This window comes from Arachis ipaensis, chromosome B5 (assembly GCF_059453495.1).
Source record: "Arachis ipaensis isolate K30076 ecotype BB chromosome B5, ASM5945349v1, whole genome shotgun sequence".
NCBI classification, from domain to species: Eukaryota; Viridiplantae; Streptophyta; class Magnoliopsida; order Fabales; family Fabaceae; genus Arachis; species Arachis ipaensis.
Genome location: NC_142440.1, coordinates 53,029,621 through 53,051,563, shown reverse-complemented (window position 1 = coordinate 53,051,563; position 21,943 = coordinate 53,029,621).

Here is a 21,943-nt window from a genome sequence, read left to right as displayed (position 1 = left end):
TGCAAACCAATTTGAGCCTATTTTACCCCTTTGTTCTTTACTTTAGCACATCATTAACTCTAAGTGAAAAACAATAATGTCCTTAATTTGAGTCCTTAGTTAGCTTAGACTAGTGAGAGTGCTTATGATTTAAGTGTGGAAAATTGGGTTTGGAAATATTTGGTTTGAGAAATGAGTATGTTAGAATTTCCTAAAAATGTGAAAAAAATGTTTAGGACATGTTCATGCATTCAATAAATTAATCATATGCATTGAGAAAAATAAAAGAAAAAGAAAAAAATATATATATAAAAAAAAAGAGAGAGAGAAAGAAAAGAAAAAGTGCAAATAAGAGAAAGGGGACAAAATGCCCCAAAGTAAGTGGTGAAAGCAATGCATATGTATGGTACTTAGAATTAGAATGCATGAATAATGTAGAAAACATGGTTGATGGATAGTTAGAATTTGTATTGTGATTACATGGATTGTCTAAAGTTAGGTGGAAAGTTTAAGTTAATTAAGGATTCAGATTTTAGTCCACTTGACCAAATACAATCCTACCTTCACCCTAACCCTATTACAACCCTTAAAAGACCTCTTGATATGTGTATCTGTGCATTAAATTTATGTTGATTGTTAGATGAAGAGCAAGCCTTAGAAAGCAAGGTTAGTAAAGAATTGAGAGATCGAACCTTAAACACCTGAGTGATTAGAGTGTATACACTACCAGTAAGGGTTCGATGCTCAATTCCTTGTTCCCTACTTTCATAAGCTATTTTCTTCTACAAGTCTATTTGTGCTTTATTTTTATGATTTGAATTGGTGAAATCTAGTTCATATTTGTTCTTGAAAGATTTGTTTATTTTTTACCAAGTACGTAGAAACATCTTAGCATGTAGTTACATTCATAGGTTGCATTGCATACTCTCTATCATTCCTCTTCATCTTTATATTTTCTCTTGAGCTTAGCATGAGGACATGCTAATGTTTAAGTGTGGGGAGGTTGATAAACCTCTATTTCATGGTTTATCTTGTGCTCATTTGAGTGGTTTTTATCAACTCTTTACCCACTTATTCATACTATTTGCATGGTTTTACATTTGCCTTCCTAATTATGTGCTTTGATTGAAAACATGCTTCTTTGATCTTATATTTGCTTATTATTAATCCTCTCTTATCACCATTAGATGCCTTGATATGTGTGTTAAGTGTTTTCAGATATTATAGGGCAGGAATGACTTGGAGGATGGAAAGAAAGCATGCAAAAGTGGAAGGAATACAAGAAGATGAAGAAGTTGCTAAGCTATCCAGCCTGACCTCTTCACACTAAAACGGCTATAACTTTAGCTACAGAGGTCCAAACGATACGGTTCTAGTTGCGTTGGAAAGCTAACGTCTGGGGCTTCGATTTGATATATAATATGTTATAGTTTCTCTGACTCTAGACCATGCGACCGCATGATCCATGCGGCCGCGTCGCAGTGACAAAAATCCAGCGTGGTTGAATTCGAGACCAGCGAATTCTGGGCTATTTCTGACCCAGTTTGCGGCCCAGAAAACACAGATTAGAGGCTATAAAGTGGGGGAATACATCCATTCATAGGGGGCTTTCATATTCAGAATTTTAGGAGTAGATGTAGTTTTTAGAGAGAGAGGTTCTCTCCTCTCTCTTAGGATTAGGATTTAGGACTTCTCTTAGTTTTAGGAGTGACTGTCAATCCAGGTTCAATGTTCTTTTATTTCTTTTCATATTTTTGTTTATGACTCTCTATGTTTAGATTGATTTTCTATTTAATATATTTTGAGGTATTTCAGACTTATGATTGCTTTCTTTTATCTATATAAATAATTTGGATTTTTCCTTTTTGGCTTGGGTCAAGTAATTGGTAACACTTGAGCTGTCAAATAAAACAGTGGTTGAAATTGGCAGATTCTGATTGCACTAGGATTGCTCTAAAGCTAGTCTCTCCACAAGAGTTGACGAGGACTTGAGAATCAAGCTAATCAGTCCACTTAATTTTCCTTTGTTTAGTAAAGGTTAACAAAGTGGGATTAAAATCCAATTCTCATCACAATTGATAAGGATAGGACTTCCAGTTCTTCATATCTTGCCAAGAGATTTTATTAGTATTATTTTATTTTACTTGTCATATAACATATTCCCACCTTACTTCTTAAAACCCCAAATTTACAATCTCCATAACCAATAATAAGAACATACTTTCCAGCAATTCCTTGAGAAGACGACCCGAGGTTTAAATACTCGGTTATCAATTTTAAAGGGGTTTGTTACTTGTGACAACCAAAACGTTTGTACGAAGGGATTTCTGTCGGATTAGAGACTATATCTATAATGCGACTATTTTTATGAAATTCTTTACTAGCAAAATCCCAACGTCAGGGCTTCTCTTTTCTTCCACGTTAGTGCCCACGTTAGTGGAGCTAACGGGTTCGCTAACGTGGGTCTTCTTGCCCTTCGCTAACGTTAGTGGCGTTAACGTTCTCACTAACTTTCCAAGCTTTCCTTCCTTCCACTTTAATGGCCACGTTAGTGGTACTAACGTGGCTCTTCTCTGCTTCTTGTTACCTGAAATCAATGAAACAAAGTACATCAAAGTCTTGCTCTTAATCATGAGATCATGCATCATCCATTTTATCATTCAATTCATGCATAATTCTCATGAAATCATTCAAAATTCACAATGTTTGCTTGAATCATGGTGTGAATTCATTTTCATCCAAATACTTTTTTATTTCCTAAGAAAATGCATGAAACCAACCTAAAGCATACAAAAAATTGCTAGTAAAAGTTGCCATGATGCCCTGGCATCAATACATTTTAGTTTGAAAAGAAAAAAAATGATGAGAAAAACAAAAAGAAAAAAAATATATATATATATATATAGAAAAGAAAAAAAAAAGCAATAAAAAGGGGACAAAGTGCCCCAAAGTGAAGTTCAATAATAATCAATGCATATGTGTGGTGATGAAAAGGGGAATGCATGAGTGTGTGAAAAAGTGAAGAATGGATAGCTAGCTTTGTTTAGAATTGTATAGGTTGTCATAGGTTAGGTGGGAAGTTTAAATTAATAAAAAATTCAAATTTCAAGCTCACTTGACCATATGCATCCTACCTTGACCCTAGCCCATTACAACCTATGGGAAAGCCCTCATGATATTTGTATGGATGTATAATGAAAAACAAATCGTGGAAATCATGATTAAGGGAGAGTTGAGTGAATCAACCCCATACACTTGAGTGCCTAGAGCGGTTACACATCCGGTGAGGGTTCGATCGCTCAATTACATGTATCCACCTATAATCATCTTTTCTTGCAAGTTTGTAAAATCTTTCAATGATTCAATTCAATTGTAGGTTGATTTAATTTCTATTGCCTTAGCCCTTGTGCTTGTATATGTATTCTTGGAAATTGACTTGTTTTGACTAAGTGGATGCATTCATGTAGATAGATTGCATATAGATAAGTTGCATTTAGTTAGTTTGCATTGAATAAATGTTGATACCCCTTTGCTTCTTTCTTGATTTTAGCATGAGGACATGCTTAGTTTAAGTGTGAGGAGATTTGATAAATCCCAATTTTGTGGTTTATCCTGTGCTTATTTTAGGGGATTTTATCACCTTTTCCCACATTTATTCAATGAAATAGCATGGTTTTGTAATTCTCCCTTGATTTGTGCTTAAATGTGAAAACATGCTTTTTAGGCCCTTAAATTGGTGATTTTAACTCACCTTAATTCCATTCGATGCCTTCATGTGTTTGTTGAGTGATTTTAGGTTCATAAGGCAAATATTGGATGGAAGAAGTGAGGAGAAAAGCATGCAAAGTGGGAGAACTCATGAAGAAATGAAGGAACTGCAAAGCTGTCAAGTGTGACCTCTTCGCACTCAATTGACCATAACTTGAGCTACAGGGGTCCAAATGAGGCAGTTCTAGTTGCGTTGGAAAGCTAACATCTAGGGCTTCAAAAGGATATAAAATTTATCATAGTTGATTAACTTCTAGAGACGCGCACGTGCACTATACGTATGCGCGTCGATTGGTGCACGTAATTTACTAAAGCAACTCGTGGCCAGTGATTTATAGAGCATTTTGGGCCCAATCCAACTCATTTCTAATACTATTTCATGCAGAATTCAAGCTTGGGTAAGGAGGGAGCAATTGTTTGTAGTATAGCATCATGTAAGTTAGTTTCTAGAGAGAGAAGCTCCCTCTTCTCTCTAGAATTAGGGTTCCTAGGACAACTCTATCTTAGATCTAGGTTCAATTACATGTTTTCATCTTGTTTCTTTTATGATTTCTTACTTCTACTCTTTCTTTCTCATGGTTTGTAGTGTTAATTTTACTTTTATGCCTCTTTTATGTTCATGCACTCATGATGGATTTGGTTTACTTTTAATGAAATTTGATGTTGATATTTCTTTTATTGTTGAATTGAGTTGTGGATTTACTTTAATTGCAATTGGTAGTTGTTAGATTTTATCTTTCCTTGCAATTTACCATGCTTTCCTTTTGTGCCTTCCAAGTGTTTGACAAAATGCTTGGAAGGATGTTAGAGTAGATTTTGAGCATTCTTGGCTTGGATAGAGTAATTGGGTAATCTTGAGTCATGAAAACCCAACCTATGTTAGTGATCTAGAGTTGTTAGTTAATATTATTTTCATTGACTCTAATCTCTTGCTAATTTAATTAGTGAGTTAATTAGGACATTTGGGTTGATATTAGCTAGTCTTGTTAGACTTTTTCTCATGGAAGATAACCTATATCTTCTTCCATCGTTGGGGATGACGTAATAAGATAAATTCTTGTAAATTATTGTTATGATTAATGACTAGGATAGAAAGCCTATATTCTCAACCCTTGCCATGAATATCTCTCTTTATTAATTGCTTCCTTTAATTGCTCTCTTTACTTTCCATGTCATTTATTTTATTGTCCCTTTACCAAACCCCTTGCATTTTCATAGCCAATAATTGACCACTTCATTGCAATTCCTTGTGAGACGACCCAGAGTCTAAATACTTCGGTTAATTTTCATTGGGGTTTGTACATGTGACAAAACTAAATTTTAATTTGATTTGAGGATTGTCTAATGGTTTGGACTATACTAACAATGGAATTATTTTGTGGAATTCCAACCCGGTATAAATCCTTGTATTAGTCGACGCGTACGCGTGATGTACGCGTCCACGTGGGTTGCAGCTTGTGCGAGAAGCCCAACGCTCGCGCCAAACTTGCACAACTCTCTAGAAATTGTATGGAGGTCGCATCCCCTCATCGACGCGTATGCGTCCCTGCCCTTTTTTTTTTTTCGGAAAACTAAAAGCAGCTTAAACTCTCCCTAGCACTACCTACAACTCAAAACCAACCAAAAATGCAAAATCACAAAAATATTTTTGGCTTTTGAAGAGTTTCCAAGTACAAGCAGGGAAAACTTGCATCACAAGCAACTAGCAACCAAGTTATTAAAGCAACTATATGAAGAGGAAACTACCTACAATGGCAACTCAAATCACTTATTAATCAAATCTACAAGAGAGTGGAAAGAGTTTACCATGGTGGGGTGTCTCCCACCTAGCACTTTTGTTTTAAGTCCTTAAGTTGGACATTTGGGAAGCTCTTTATCAAGGTGGCTTGTGTTTGTACTCATCCTTAAATCTCCAAGGGTCTTTGCGCCTCAATTGGTTGTCAGAAATTCCAACAGTCTTCACCAAGCTTGGGTGAAGTTCAACCCAAGATATGAGTTTCCAAAGTTGGTCTTCAAAGTGTGATCTGAGATCCCATATCTTATTTTCGCACCCGTCCTCAAGTTGATTGTCATGGTTCATCCATCCAGGTGGTTGACACATAGAATTCTCCTTAGCACACCAAACATTCTTCTTAAACCCACACAAATTTTCATTCATCCAGTTATGGTGCCTACACCTTGAAGCTTCGACCTTAATGAGCCTAATGCCAAACTTCCAACCACCATACAACTCACTCTTACCACTAACTCCACAAAGAGCTCTAATTTGCCCATCCATTTCAATCAAGCAAGTGAAGCTTAAGGGTAGGAATTTTACCCACTTGAATGTTGTGTTAGATGGTGATTTAAGAAGGGGGACCTCCCCACACTTAGACAATGCGAGGTCTACTCCCTTAGGTTCTTCCTTAGTTGTTTCTACCTCTTGACAACTTCTTTTAATTTCTTCTCGCTTGTCAACTTCTTATAATTGCTTCTCATCATCAATCAAGTCAACTTTCGGAGGTTGTATGAAATCTACTTCAATATCAACTTCATATCCAATGGAAGATTCTTCAATGAGTTCACCAATATCATTTGGCGTTGAGTTGTCTTTAATAGCTTCAATTTCTTGTCCAATGGGTGGTGATTCAATAACATAAAATTCAATAACTCAAGAATTCCTAAGTTACCTTCCCAAGCCAAGAACATAAAATTCTACCCTAACATCCTTTCAAGCATTTTGACAAACACTTGGAAGGCATAAAAGGAAAGCATAGTAAATTGACAACAAGAATGAAATCTAACGACAACTTATTGCAAAAAATTAACAACAACAATAAAAAAAAGCACAATTAACATGAATTACCTCAAATTGCATTAAAAGAAAATAAAAGGAACAAGAGTAGATCACAACAAAGTATAGAAACAAAATAGAGGAAATTACAACAAAGGAATAGAAGAACAAGATTTAACAACAAAGAATTGAAAGGTAGAAGTAGATGAAAGCATGAATTAAAACCTAGATCTAAGCTTATTCACCTAAACCTAATCCTAATTCTAGAGAGAAGAAAGAGCTTCTCTCTCTAGAAACTAACTAAAGCATGAGCTAAACTAAACTATAAACTAAAATAAACTATGTGTAAAGTGATGGCATGATGCATTCCCCTTCAATCATTGGTCCTTTTAAGCATTTTGGCGCCAAAGTTGGTTCAGATTGGGCCCCACAACCCTGTGAATTCGCCAAGCAAGATTTCACTTAAAAATCACGTGCTAGCACCAACGCGTACGTGTACCGCACCCGTGCGCATTTGTTGCGCGTGCACGTGGATGAGTGCAACCAAATCTTTAGTTTTTCCATGTGTTCTCCGCTTTGCATTCTTTCCTCTTCACTCCTTTGATCCATTCCTAGCCTTTTCAATCTAAAATAACTAACAAACACATCAAGGCATCTAGTGGAATCAAAGGAAGATTAAAATTATCAAATTGAGGGTCTAAAAGCATGTTTTCACATTTAAGCACAAATTAAGGAAAAATCACAAAACCATTATATTTTATTGAATAAATGTGGGAAAAGGTTGATAAAATGCTCTAAATTCAACGCAAGATAAACCCTAAAAATGGGGTTTATCAAGCGCACACGCATATAGCATGCGTACGCGTCACAAGAGCAAATGTTGAAGGCCACGTGTACGTGTGGGTGACGCGTGCGCGTGGGTGTAAAAGCACCCCGTTCTCCAAATGAATGCTACGCTCTCCTGGAAGCGAATTTCTGCTCAAATTAACTTCATTCCAAGCCTATTTGAACTACAAGCAAGCAAGCCCACTCATATCACTCAATGAAGACTACAAGGATCATCTAGAATAGTTTATTTTCATTTAATTGTAACTTGTTTTCAATTTCATTTCAATTTGTAATTTAGGGAAACCTATATAAAGGCTTTCATTTTACATTCTAGAGAGACTTTTACGGACAGTAGGAGTACGAGTAGAATAGAAGGCTGGATGATTAGAGACTCCAGAGCTCTCTTGGAGGATTAGAGACTCTAGAGAGCTTAGTATAGAATTTACCTTTTCTACCCATTTTACTTTCTGCATTTTCTTCCTAGTCTGTACTGAATTCAGTTTTATTTCAATGCCATTTTCAATTCTAGCCTCTGATGCAAATTTACATTTTTGATCATATTGCTTACAATTCACTTTCATGTAATTTTAATCTTCTCCAATTGTTCTGAGAGCTATGATTCACTGAACCCCAAATCATTAGGGGGAAGAGCTCTGTTATGATTCACATGATTTAGTGAACTTCTTCTTCTTCTCAATTCATTTGTGTAGCTATAGGATATCTTCTGTTTTTATTGAGATTAATTCACTCTGGAAGGGGGCTTAAATCTGCTAAATGCTTGTGTGAGCCTCGGAAGGGGAATCATGAGCATTAGGACTGAGGCTCTATCATTTACTATTCTCATGATCAACACCATATGGGAGGAATTGAGATCCTGAGAGTTAGTGTGGCTTATGAATGAGAGATATGTACTTAACCTCTTCTCATGAAAATTAGATCAAGGAATTGGCAAGATTGATTGTGATTAGAGAGATTAGATTGCCAAGGAATTTGGATCTAATCAATTTCAATCTGCCATAGATCTACTCATATGATTGAGAAAGGAGTTGAGACCCATTTGATTCATTGTGGATTATGATATCTCCAATCCCTAGTGAATTTTTCTTTCTGTTAATTGTCCTTGAGTTCATTTAATTGCTTGGATTTACTGCTTCCTTTAATTTTCCTGCACCCAAAGCCCTTTACGTTTGATGCAATTTACTTTTCTTGCCATTTAAGTTTCTGCCATTTACTTTCAGCACCTTAAATTCCTTGCAATTCATATTCTGTCAAATTAATTCTATCTCAAATCACCACTGTCAGCTTAACTAGACATATCATCCCACTAAAGTTGCTTGATCCATCAATTCTTGTGGGATCGACCTCACTCCGGTGAGTTTTACTACTTGATGCGACCCAGTACACTTGCCGGTTAGTTTGTGCGGAATTCAATTTTTCCTCATAAAGTTTTTGGCGCCGTTGCTAGGGATTGATATAGACCAACAATGATTAAGTGGGTGATAAGTCTAGATTAAGCATTTGCTTTGTTTTTGTCATTTGAGTACTTTCTGCTGATACTAAGTTGTTTATATTTTTGCCTTACTAAGAAATTCTCATCTGTGACATGAATTTCAATTTTCATTGGTGATTCGGTTTTACAAAATTTAAATGGAGTTCAACTCATCTTTTGATCAAACAAATTTCATGGGATATTCCCACCATCACCAAATGACTATTCTAATGGTGGCTGAGAATATTCCCAAGAAATGACAGATTATGCAATCCAACCAGTGGGGATATGCTCCAGGACCACAAAATGTTGAAGACAATTTCATGAGATATTGCCCACCACCACAAGATGATTTATGTCATTATCCTCATGGTGGCTGGAAATATCAACAAGGAATGAGGGAGTATGAACAATCAAGTGAAATGAGCTACCTCCCAGAGCCACAAAGTGACTCATATTGTTATGACACTGATACAAATTATGGCTAGGAAGGGATTTCAATGCTTCATATTCTAATCATCCAGAGACATCATCAATTGATTATGCTTTCAATACATTCAAGCAAGATTGCTCCCCAGTACCACAAAATGATCCATACATTGATGAATACAACAATTACTCATGTTGTGAGTGGAAAGATCAAAACCAAATAGCATTCAATAGTCCATACTCTACCTATCAAGAGCCATCATCACTTGAGAGTACCTTTAATGCATTCATGCAAAATTCTCCAACCCCACCTCCCAGTTTTTCATTTGAAGATTCTTCATCACTTGACTACCTCTCAACACAAAATTCTTTCCAAAACTCACAACCCACATAAACCTCTCTGAACCAAAGGCTCTCAAAGCTTGAGTCCATGCTCGACAGATGTGAGGAGGAGACAAAGAAATCCTGGAAAGAACAAGAAAACTCCTTCAAAAACATGGAAGTGCTGGTAGACCAAATGTTGAGTGTAAAGGAGGAAGTAGAAGAGCAAGATGAAGAAACTCCTGTACCAAGTGACACCCCATCTCCTGATTTTTCATGTCAGAATTTTTCATCACTTGAGTATACCTCAACACAAAGTCCCTTCCAAGATCCATACAACTCATTTCAACATCCACGAAATTCACAAAACTCATTCCATACATCCCAAAACAACTTCATCACAACACATCTATATCTCCTTCAAAAGTCTAGAGATTTATTGGAAAGACAAGAATAATCCTAGATAGAAGAAGAAATCTTCTTCAAGAAGATGGATGGACACTTAGAGAAAATGAGGAGAAACTTAGGATTGCCAACCATTGAGGATGAAGACCAATTTGTGAGTGAGGAAGTGGAAGAAAAGGTCCTTGTGTCAAGTGAAATCTCAATGGACAAGGTGGTAGTGGAGATATATGAGCCTCACATCCACTGAGGCTAATTGAGGTGACAGAGGAACATGAAGACTCACTCCCAAAGGACTTAATGAAACATCATACAGAAGAAAGGGAGGAAGCCAATCAAGGAAGTTCACACTCAATTGAAGCAAAGAGATACATTGAAGAAGGGTTCATTGAACCACCAATTCAAGAGGCTTTTGATAGAGGACACTCCAACCATCACACAACACCCAAGTCTTGATATCCAAGAAGTGAAGGCAAACAACAACAACACCGAGAAGAGGATTGTGACCAAGCCACAATTTTTCATATCCATGAAGAAGAAAAGGTCAACTACAAGCAATCCAACCCCTAATCTAGCAAGCAAGTTCAATCAAGGAAATAACAAAAGGAAGCTTGCTGAGAGGAGACCAAGAAAGGGGGCACTGACTGGCTCTTCTTTTCCCATGAGGTCATTCCTCGTAACAAACTGGAAGAAGAAGAAGAAAGTCATGAGCAGCATGTCAAGCTAATGACATTAAAAGAGCGCTTGTTGGGAGGCAATGATGAGTGCATATTTGATGATGTATTTTTACTCAATTTGGATGGATTCTAGCACATGAACTCAAACTTAAGCACCAAAATAGCATACTTTTATGTTTTGTCCCCAATTTGATCATAAATGTGAAAACATGCAATTTTGTGCTTGAAATGAGCAATTTAATTCCACTTTTATTTCATTTAATGACATGACAGGTTTGTTGAGTGATTTTAGGCCTTTGAGGCAAGAATGGATAGCCAAAAGTTGAAGAAAGCATGTACAAGGGAGAAAACCTGAAGAAAACAAGGAAAAGCACACACAGCAAAGTGTGTGTGCGCACAAGTAAGCGTGCGTGCACACAAGAAGGAATTTCCATGTGTGCGTCCGCACGACCATCTGTGCGTATGCACAGGTCAATTTTCAGCCAAGTGTGCGTACGCACAGGACCCAACACGTGATTTCATTAATGAAACACGTGCAGCGCATTTTCTGAGGCCTCCTGGACCATTTTGGAAGGCTTGGAGGCTGAATTGGAATGCTATATGAAGGGGAGTTCAACACATGCATAGAGAGCTCACTTAGATAGTTTTAGGGAGTAATTAGGAGTAGGAGTAGGAGTAGTATAGCATTACTTTCTTAGGGTTTTATTTCAATTTCCATTATAGCATTTTATAGCAAGCTTTGATCTTTGATTTTGCTTCTTTAATTGTAAGTACTCTCAATTTCCTCTTTAATTACATTGTCTTTATTTAATTTCCTTTGGTTCAAGTTACATTGTTCATATTTGCAATTTTGAGTTTCTTGAAGATTTGATCAATGAATTTTATGTTTCATGCTTCCTTTATGCTTGATTGTTTGTATATATTCAGTTTTGTTGATAGTTGGTTATAGTTTTCCATTTTACTTTGCTATTTTCCATGTTTTACTTTTATGCACACAAGGTGTTTGTGAAAATGCCAACTTTAGATTTTGAGTAGATTTTCCCACCTTGGCTTGTGGTTTGAGTTTCTAGGATACTAGAATCATAATGTCCGACATTTAGTGGTAATTCTTGGGTAGTTAGTTGACTCTTGTTTCCATTGACGCTAGCCTTTTATCAACTAGTTTGGTAAGTTGGTTAGGACTTATGGATTAAAATCAATTATGCTTGCTTTACTTACTCCTCGATGCTTGGGGTTAACTAGGCGAGATTGACTCATCATAATTATCATAGTTGTGGTTATGGCAATGATAGGATTCTTAGACTCTCATTCCCAAGTCAAGGCTTTCCATGCATTTATAGCATTTTCACTAGTTTTGATCTCATTCCCTTTTTACTTGCATGAATTACAATTTTGATAATCTCTTTGTTCTTTTATTACTTAGTTCTTTTAATATTTTGTTCTTTGATTACAAAATCCTTTTTTGCCTCCACAACCTGAAGAGTGACACTTCCAATTGTATCCTAGGGAAGAACGACCCGAAGTTGAAGTACTCTTGATCTCGGTTAATTAGTGATTTGAAAATTAAACTTTGATTGAGGATTGTGTGTTGGTCTAGGCTATACTTGCAACGAACATATTCTATTTGGAGAAATTCTAGGTCGACAATAGTCTTTACATCAAGTTTTTGGTGCCATTGCCGGGGAGAAAATTGAGTGCTATCTTTTGGTTGTTGTGAATATGTCCATAGTGTAAATAGCTTACTATTTGGTTATTTGGTTGTTTTTGTTAATATTTAAGTTCTTGTTTTTAATGTTTACTTATGTCTTTTGCTTTTATTTTCTACTTTCTCTATGAGTTATCACCCTTGTTTCTTCGAGATTAGTTGTGACTGTTTTGTAGGGTATAATGACTTCAAATTGGGATTGTATCAAGGAGTGGGAGAAGCGATGGAGGGAGGAGGAACTTCCCCATATTATGACGAGCCAAACCCTCCCCCAAACCCTCTCCAATGTGCATACCAAATCCAAGAATATGAGAGATAATCCATACACAACCCTCAACCACCATACCTTCAAGCACCACCCTATACACCTCCATGGAATCAAAATGTCTAAACATCTTGCTACCAACATTATAAACCATCACCCCCTTATACACCACCTCAATACCCTCATCCACATGACACACCTTCCAACTATACAACCTTTCTCCCAACCTTTGAACCTTCTCTTTTATCAAATTGTGAAGTTTTCTAACCCTTGCCCCAAGAAGAACAAGACCTTCAAGTATTCTTCCAAGAGCAAGAAGGGTTCTGAAGGACACAAGGGGATTTCATGGCTACCACAGCCGAGGTGGTGAACCGCTTAGCCTCACTATGCTCAAGCAATCAAAATTTCCCTTGAGGAATGTGGAGGAGCAACGAAGGACTGTAGAGAAGAGGAAAACATGGAGCCTCAAGGGAAAGAAGAAGAGCTAGGACAAGAATTGCAACATGAGGAGGAAGGTAGAGCTAGTGAACCGGAATAGGTAAATGGAGAGTTGAGGGAATTTGATCAAGACGTGGATTGCATCAACAATGAATTTTTGTCCACCTTGGTCAAGCCCCTCAATGATCTAGAAGAACCCTTCTCGCTTGAGTATGAGAGAGATAGGGAAGAGCTTGAAAAGAGTGGTGAGAAAGAGGTGATCATCCAAGAAGTATGAGCTTTCATACAAGAGTTTACAAGAGTGACTCCAACCCAAGGGCAATTTGAGTGGGTAACAATATCTTCAATAAGCTTCATAGACCCATGCAAACATGCTCTCTTGGAAATGGATCACCAACTTAAGGTGCTTCTTGGGGTGTTAAATGGTGGAGGAATGGGTGTTGGTTGTCAAAGGAATCCAATGCATAAATGGTGCAAGGTCCAATTTGGAGGAGTCCAATATTCAAATGGGTGCTTCAAGGGTGCTTGGAGAGGTTGTTCATCGAAGGGCACAGATGATTGTCAACAAGAGGATGATAGAGAAACCAAAGTGTGGGATTCGGGCAGACACCTCTACAACCAACAATTTTGGATCCCAATTTATTGCTTGAGGTTGTTTAAGAGCATGATGTACTTTGTGTGGGATCCCGGAGGATTTTTGAAGAGCAAGCATGGTTGGCAACTCAAGGATGGATGGAAGCACAAGCCTCATTGATGTGAGCTTCAACCAAAAGTCCAACTTGAGGGCTTTAAACCAAAGTGCTAAGTGGGAGACACCCCACCTTGGTAATATCCTTTCAACTCTTCTTTCTTTTAGTTTGTTTATTGAATTTTGCCTCTTTAATTAGCTTAGTTTGATTGCACTCTAGGTTTAAATTAGTTGCATTTTATGTTTGATCATGTGTTTTTGAAGAATGATGTGTTTTGGACTTGAAAAACTTTAATTGATATCATGGTTGGTGCCATAGAGGCTTTAAAAATGATACAGAAACAGAGTTCTATGCATGCACACAGCCTCGTGCGTACACACACTTCCCCTATTTTTCACCCTCTGTGCGTGTGCACAGATGTGTGCGCACGCACACCTGTTTTCACACGCTCTGTTCGCAGCGCTAGCAGCGCTTGTGCACGTACACCAACCACATTTTCATTCTGTGCGTATGTACACTCGCTCGTGCGTACGCACACATAATCATTTTGCAAAAAAATGATGTTCTGTGCGTGCGCGCAGCATCGTGTGCACGCACACGTCTTGAGACCCTCTTTGCCAGCAGCGCTCGCACGTCTTGTGCGTATGAACGCCCCAAAATTTTGCTGTTGTGCGTACGCACACGTCTTTGTGCGTACGCACGGGTCGCGTTCTGGGCAGTAATTTGAAAGCTGCCCTGTTGTGCCAGCCCCACCCCCTTTCTTCTTTCCTTCTTTCTTCTACCACCACTCAACCCAGCCCAACCCTTCTTCCGGCGACCACCACCGTCGCCGCCGCTGGAACCGCCACCACCACCGTCTCTCTCCCTCTCTTTCTTCTCTTTTCTTCTTCTTCTTCTCCTTCCTCTTTCTCTTATTTCTTCTTCCTTCTTTCTTTTTCTTCTCTTTTTCTTCTCTTCTCCGGCGAAGCTCCGCCGCCGTGAGCCTCACAGTGGCTAACACAAGTGCCACTATTGCCTATCCCTCTCTTTTCTATCCTTCATCTTTCTAATTTTTTTATTTTAATCTTCTTGATTATATTTAGTTGCTTGCTTAATTTTTATCTTCTTTAATTAATTTTGGTTATTTAGTTTAAGTTAGCTTAATTATGTATTTGTTCGCTGCATTGCAAGTGTTTAATTTTTCATTTATGAATTGTTGATGTTTGAGTTTTTGCTTAACTTTGATGCATATGTGCACTGTACTCTATGTGTATGACATAATGCCTGAATGAACTTTCTGGTTAATTCATATGTTGTCATGACCATATGGATTAGACTATATCCTTGTTTGGCATTCTACTTAAGAATTGTGCACTTTTGAATGATTATGATATTATTTTGGGGATTGGAATTTCAATAATATACTTATTCATTGTCTTAAGTTACTAGCACCAAATTGATTTAGAAATTGACTTTTTGTCACTTGTTTTGTGCAATTTTTAACAAGTGCATATTGATTAAAGTGAATTGAATTGAATTGCACTTTTGAATGATTATGATATTATTTTGCGGATTGAAATTTCAATAATGTACTTATTCATTGTCTTAAGTTACTAGCACTAAATTGATTTAGAAATTGACTTTTTGTCTCTTGTTTGGTGCAATTTTTAACAAATGCATATTGATTTAAGTGAATTGAATTGAATTGCTTGTTCATCATGGTTTTTAAGTCAATATAATCACATTATAAGGTATTTGCTCCTTGTTAATGCTTCACATTTGTTTGAGTTGACTTAACTTGACTCTATCAAGTTTGTCACTTTTTGTAACAAACACCTTAACCATGTGATCATTTGATTTTTCCTAAGGATGAATAAGTAATTTTCTTTTCTTCATTACATTGGTTATTGTTTGTTGTGCTATTCTATATCAATCTTGCTCTTTCACTTGCACAACTTCAATATCCAATAATTCCTATATTCAATTCACTCTTGATGTAGTGCCTAAGTTTGCTTGTACTTAATTGATGCTCATCTCTTAGTTGGATCTTAGGCCATTTAGTTGAGGAACTCTTTCTTACTTTTTGATTGTGTGGATGCCATTTTAACTGGCACATGGGTCAAATTTTTATCATACCACACAACTATGAAAAATTCCTCAACTAGATGCTTATGTACTCTCTCCTTTACCCTTATATGCTACTTGCCCTATGATTCCTAGTTATAGTTTATCCATTCTTTTTTAGGATGAGACATGAAGGCAAGGAGCCGGGAGAGAAGAAGGATACCAAGGATGGAGACGCCAAGAATGCTTTGGACTTGGAAATCCCTCACAACCCAAGCCCCCGCATCCACCAACCGAAGGTGGAGCTCCTGAGAGACATTCCCCCCGGATTGTGTTCATGCACAGAGGACCGTGCAAGGCTTAAGCGCGGGGGAGGATTCGTCATTTTGGGGCGTAAACTTTCTTTTCCGAACACTTTGAACTTTATTGTTGTTTTCTTTTATTATGTTCTTGTATATATTTGGAGTGTTTTTAACTGTGCATTGCATTTTCTTCTAGCGTATATATCGTAGCTTATGCATAGTTTATTTTTAACTATTGCATGTTGCATTTTTGGATCTTTTGCATGGTATATATTTTATAGATAGGAGTTGTAATTGGATAATGTGAATAGTATAGCACCTAGTTCAATCTTGATCCTAATTGTTCATGTTAATTTTTGGCTTGTGGAAAATTAGGAAGAGAACTAGGAAAATTTTGAAAAATTTGCATCCATCACAACATACATACATATAGGAAATAATTTTGGTGAAAAACAACAAGGATTTTCAAGAATTTATTTTCAAGGGCACTCTATTGAATTGATTTGAAAATTATTTTCAAACTTGCTTGAATGATTATTTTGGAACATAGAAGAGTAAAGAACAAATACCTTGCGAGTTTTTGGGCTATAATGAGTGGTTACACATTTTAACCACTAATTTTGTTCATTGTGTGTTATATCTCTTCTATGATTGTAATCTTGGTTTTGCTTGATTCTTTATTTCCAATGATTGATGTTTTGAATTGTATTGAGAATGATTGAGGCCATTTTCGAATTAAACTCACTCACCCATATGGACTTACCCTTGCATCTACCATTGTTAACCCCTTATGAGCCTTACTTACCCCATTGTTTTAACATTACCACATCACAACCTTAAGCGAAAAATTAAAATTTACCTTGGATTGTATCCTTGATTGGCTTAGGTTGAGGAGTGTGTTACATTTAAGTGTGGGGAAATCTTTGGGAGGAACTTTGGTAGAAAAGAAAAGAAAATAAAAAAAAATATATACATATATATATATATATATATATATATATATATAAATTTTGGGTATGGATTGAAAGAAAAATTTTGAAAATGGGTGCACATTCATGTATCAATTCGCTTTAACCATATGCATTTGTCATAGAAAAAGAAAAAGAATTAGAAAAAGACAAAAAAATGAACGAAATGAGAAAGAGCATACATGAATGTGTGGAAAAAGTGAGAATAGGAAGGTTAGGTTGCATATTTTTGTTATTGGATTGATAAAGGTTGAGTTGGATACGTAAACTAATCGAGGATTCAATTATATTAGTCCACATAGCCATATCTATCCCACCTTGACCCTAACCCCATTACAACCTTAATAAGTCCTCATCATAATTGCATTCATGCATCACATGTTTGTTGATTGTTAGATGAAAAGCAAATCCCTGAAAGCATGATTAGAGGAGACTTGAGTGAATTTACCCTAGACACTGATGAGAGGAGTATTGTGTGGTATAGAATTTCACAATTGAAATCTCGTTGCAAGTATAGTTTCTAAACCAACACCAATCCTTTCGTACAAAAATTTTGGTTGTCACAAGTAACAAACTCCTAAATTTATAAACCGAAGTATTGAACCTAGGGTCGTTCTCCCTAGGAATTGCAATGAAGCATCTTGTTATTGGTTATAAGGTATGTTTGGGGTTTTTGAGTTAAGGAACAAGGAATGTAAATTGCAAGAGAAATAAACTAACAACTAGAAAAGCTCTTGACAAGGAATGAGAATTAGAAGTCCTATCCTAGTTATCCTCCTCAATTGTGACCACAATTGTCCATTGCTACCACTTAGTTAACCTCTAACCATGGAGGAAAGTCAAGTGGATGAATTAACTTGATTCCACAAGTCCTAGCCAACTCCCAAGGGAAAGACTAGCTTTAGTGGTATCCAAATCAATTAGCAACTTCTAATTGTCAATCAACAAAGGAATTAGATAACTCAAGCGTCACTAATTACTCCACCTAGGCCAAGAGGAACAAAAACCTATACTAAAATCCCACCAAGCATTTTAACAAACACTTGGAAGGCATAAAAGGAAAGTAAAGTAAATTGGCAACAACAATGAAATCTAACAACAATTATTGCAAGGAATTAAGAACAACAATCAAAAGAAACATAATTATCATGAATTACCTCAAATTGAATTGAAAGAAAATAGAATGAACAAAAAGTAGATCTACAAACAAAGTAGAAGAAATTATAACAAACAATAGAAGAATGATGAATGTAACAACAAAGAATTAAGAGGAAGAAGTAGAAGAGAGCATGAATTAAAACCTAGATCTAAGAACTAAACCTAATCCTAATCATAATCTTAGAGAGAAGTGAGAGCTTCTCTCTCTAAAACTAAACTAAAACTAGCCTAATGTGTTTATGTGAGTCTACATGATGCCTTCCCCTTCATTCCTTGGTCTATTTAGCCTTTTCCCGCTAAAAACATAGCTCCAAATGGGGCCAAAAAACCTCCAAAATTGCCAGGCACGAATTCCTCTTTAAAAATCATGTGCGGCCTTCGGCGCGTATGCGTACAGTGCGCGCACGCACCCCTGGGATATTTCGCAATCCGTGTGCAGGTGCATAGTGTGCGCACGCGCCCATGGACTTTTTCAAATCATTGGCTTTTCATGATTTCTCCACTTTGTATGCTTTCCTTTCACTCCTTTGATCCTTTCCTAGCCCTTTTCAACCTGAAATCACTAGCAAACACATCAAGGCATCTAGTGGAATCAAAGGAAGATTAAAACTATCAAATTAAAGGTCCAAAAAGTATATTTTCACATCTAAGCACAAATAAGGGGACAATCACAAAATCATGCTATTTCATTGAATAAATATGAGGAAAGGTTATCAAAATGCCCTAAATTCAACCCAAGATAAACCCTACAAAAGGGGTTTATCAGACACCAAGTGATTAGAGTGTATACACACCTAGTGAGGGTTCAATTACTCAACTCTATGTTTCCAAACCTTTTATCATGTATTCTTGCAAGTTGCTTCATTTTGACGAGTTAAATCAATTCTTTAGATTTTGGTTCCATTGGATTAGTTCCTTGATTTGCTCTATTTGTCTATACTTGCTTGGGAATTTGATTGTTTATTTTTACCAATTTCATATAGACACTATAGATAGATATATAGGTATAGATAATATATACATACTTGCATGCATATAGGTAGTTGCATTTAATAAGTTGATTACCCCTTTTGATCATTGTCCTTGTTGGTTTAGCATGAGGACATGCTATTGTTTAAGTGTGGGGGAATTGATGAGTCCATATTTTATGATGTATTTTGACTCAATTCGAATGGATTTTAGCACATGAACTCACACTTAAGTACCAAAATAGCATACTTTTATGTTTTGTCCCCAATTTGATTCTAAATGTGAAAACATGTAATTTTGTGCTTGAAATGAGCAATTTAACTCCACTTTTATTCCATTTGATGCCATGACAGGTTTATTGAGTGATTTCAGGCCTTTGAGGCAAGAATGAATAGCCAAAAGTGGAAGAAAGCATGTACAAAGGAGAAAACATGAAGAAAACAAGAAAAAGCACACACAGCGAAGTGTGCGTGCGCACAAGTAAGCGTGCGTACGCACAAGAAGGAATTTTCATGTGTGCGTGCGCACGACCACCTGTGCATACGCATAGGTCAATTTTCAGCCAAGTGTGCGTACAGCACACCTGTCCGTACGCACAGGACCCAACACATGATTTCATTAATGAAACACATGCAGTGCGTTTTCTGAGGCCTCTTGGCCCATTTTGGAAGGCTTGGAGGCAGAATTGGAATGCTATATGAAGGGGAATTCAACACATGCATAGAGAGCTCACTTAGATAGTTTTATGGATTAATTAGGAGTAGGAGTAGGAATAGTGTAGCATTACTTTCTTAGTGTTTCATTTCAATTTTCATTGTAGCATTGCAAGCTTTGATCTGTGATTTTGCTTCTTTAATTGTAAGTACTCTCAATTTCCTCTTTAATTACACTGTCTTTATTTAATTTCCTTTGGTTCAAGTTACATTGTTCATATTTACAATTTTGAGTTTCTTGAAGATTTGATCAATGAATTTTATGTTTCATGCTTCCTTTTTGCTTGATTGTTTGTCTATATTCGGTTTTGTTGATAGTTGGTTATAATTTTCCATTTTACTTTGCTATTTTCCATGTTTTTCTTTTATGCACACAAGGTGTTTGTGAAAATGCCAACTTTAGATTTTGAGTAGATTTTCCCACCTTGGCTTGTGGTTTGAGTTCCTAGGATACTAGAATCATAATGTCCGACATTTAGTGGTAATTCTTGGGTAGTTAGTTGACTCTTGTTTTGCATTGACGCTAGCCTTTTATCAACTAGTTTGGTAAGTTGGTTAGGACTTATGGATTAAAATCAATTATGCTTGCTTGACTTACTCCTTGATGTTTGGGGTTAACTAGGCGAGATCGACTCATCATAATTACTATAGTTGTAGTTATGGCAATGATAGGATTCTTAGACTCTCATTCCCGAGTCAAGGCTTTCTTTGCATTTATAGCATTTCACTAGTTTTGATCTCATTCCCTTTTTACTTGCATGAATTACAATTTTGATCATCTCTTGGTTCTTTTATTACTTACTTCTTTTAATATTTTGTTCTTTGATTACAAAATCCCTTTTTGCCTCTACAACCTAAAGAGTGACACTTCCAATTGCATCCTAGGGAAGAACGTCCCGAGGTTGAAGTACTCTTGATCTCAGTTAATTAGTGATTTGAAAATTAAACTTTGATTGAGTATTGTGTGTTGTTCTAGGCTATACTTGCAACAAACATATTCTATTTTGAGAAATTCCAGATCGACAATAGTCTTCACATTAGGCAACCCAACCAAAGGTAGCTATCTTTTCCTTTACTGTTTCAATAAGAAAGTTCAGTAGATTTCTCTGCATTGCAAGGAGCTAAGTTTAGTGTGACACACCAAAAAAATTTAGGGGTGAATGTGTAATTCTAAGTTTGGTGTTCCACCACAGATTTCATTAAGATCACACTACACCCTCAGCATGACTAGTTATCAGCTCCAAACAATTAGAGAAATTGCTCAACAATTATTTAGTTTCTAGTTCTTAGTTTGTTTTCTAGTTCCTGGTTTGTTATCAGGTTCATAGTTGTTTTCTAGTTCATAGTTTACGTTCTTAATAAAAGTACTTGATGTTTCTTGCATGTATTTAATCTGTTGCATATAGAAGTAGGCAAGGAACTAAGTTTGGTGTTTCCACACCAACTTAAGTTCATAAAATCAGAAGCATACATGCATGTTAATCATTTTTTAAGTACTTAGGGAACAAGCAACTTTCAATATCTCTTGCAGGAAGACACTCAATCTTTTGGAAGGAATAGACACCATCATCCAAAGAGAGGAAGAAGGGCACAAACACTAAGGATGGTGATGACAAGGAGAAAACAAGTGGACTCCAAGAGGTTGTATTGTTACTTTACTGTCTTTAAGCTTAAATGTGTTAATTAGAAGTACAATTATGCCCCTATTGATTAGTGTCCCGTTAGTCATAAGTCATTTGCTGTTTGTTTGTTTTCAAGCTTGCTAGTCTAAGTGCTTTCATAATCTCATCTTACTTGAGTTGTCTGATGGGCGCGGAATACCGTCGGTAAGGAATTTCACAAGATTTCCGCGTTGCAGGTATAGCCCTCAACCGACAAATAATCCGCGAATCAAATTTCGAAGGAATTGGTTGTCACAAGTTCAACCCCAACAAAAGTAACCGAAGTATTCAAACCTCGGGTCGTCTCACATGGAATGGGCAAACATGTGCATCAACATTGGTTAGAATTCCAGGGTTGTAAGTCAT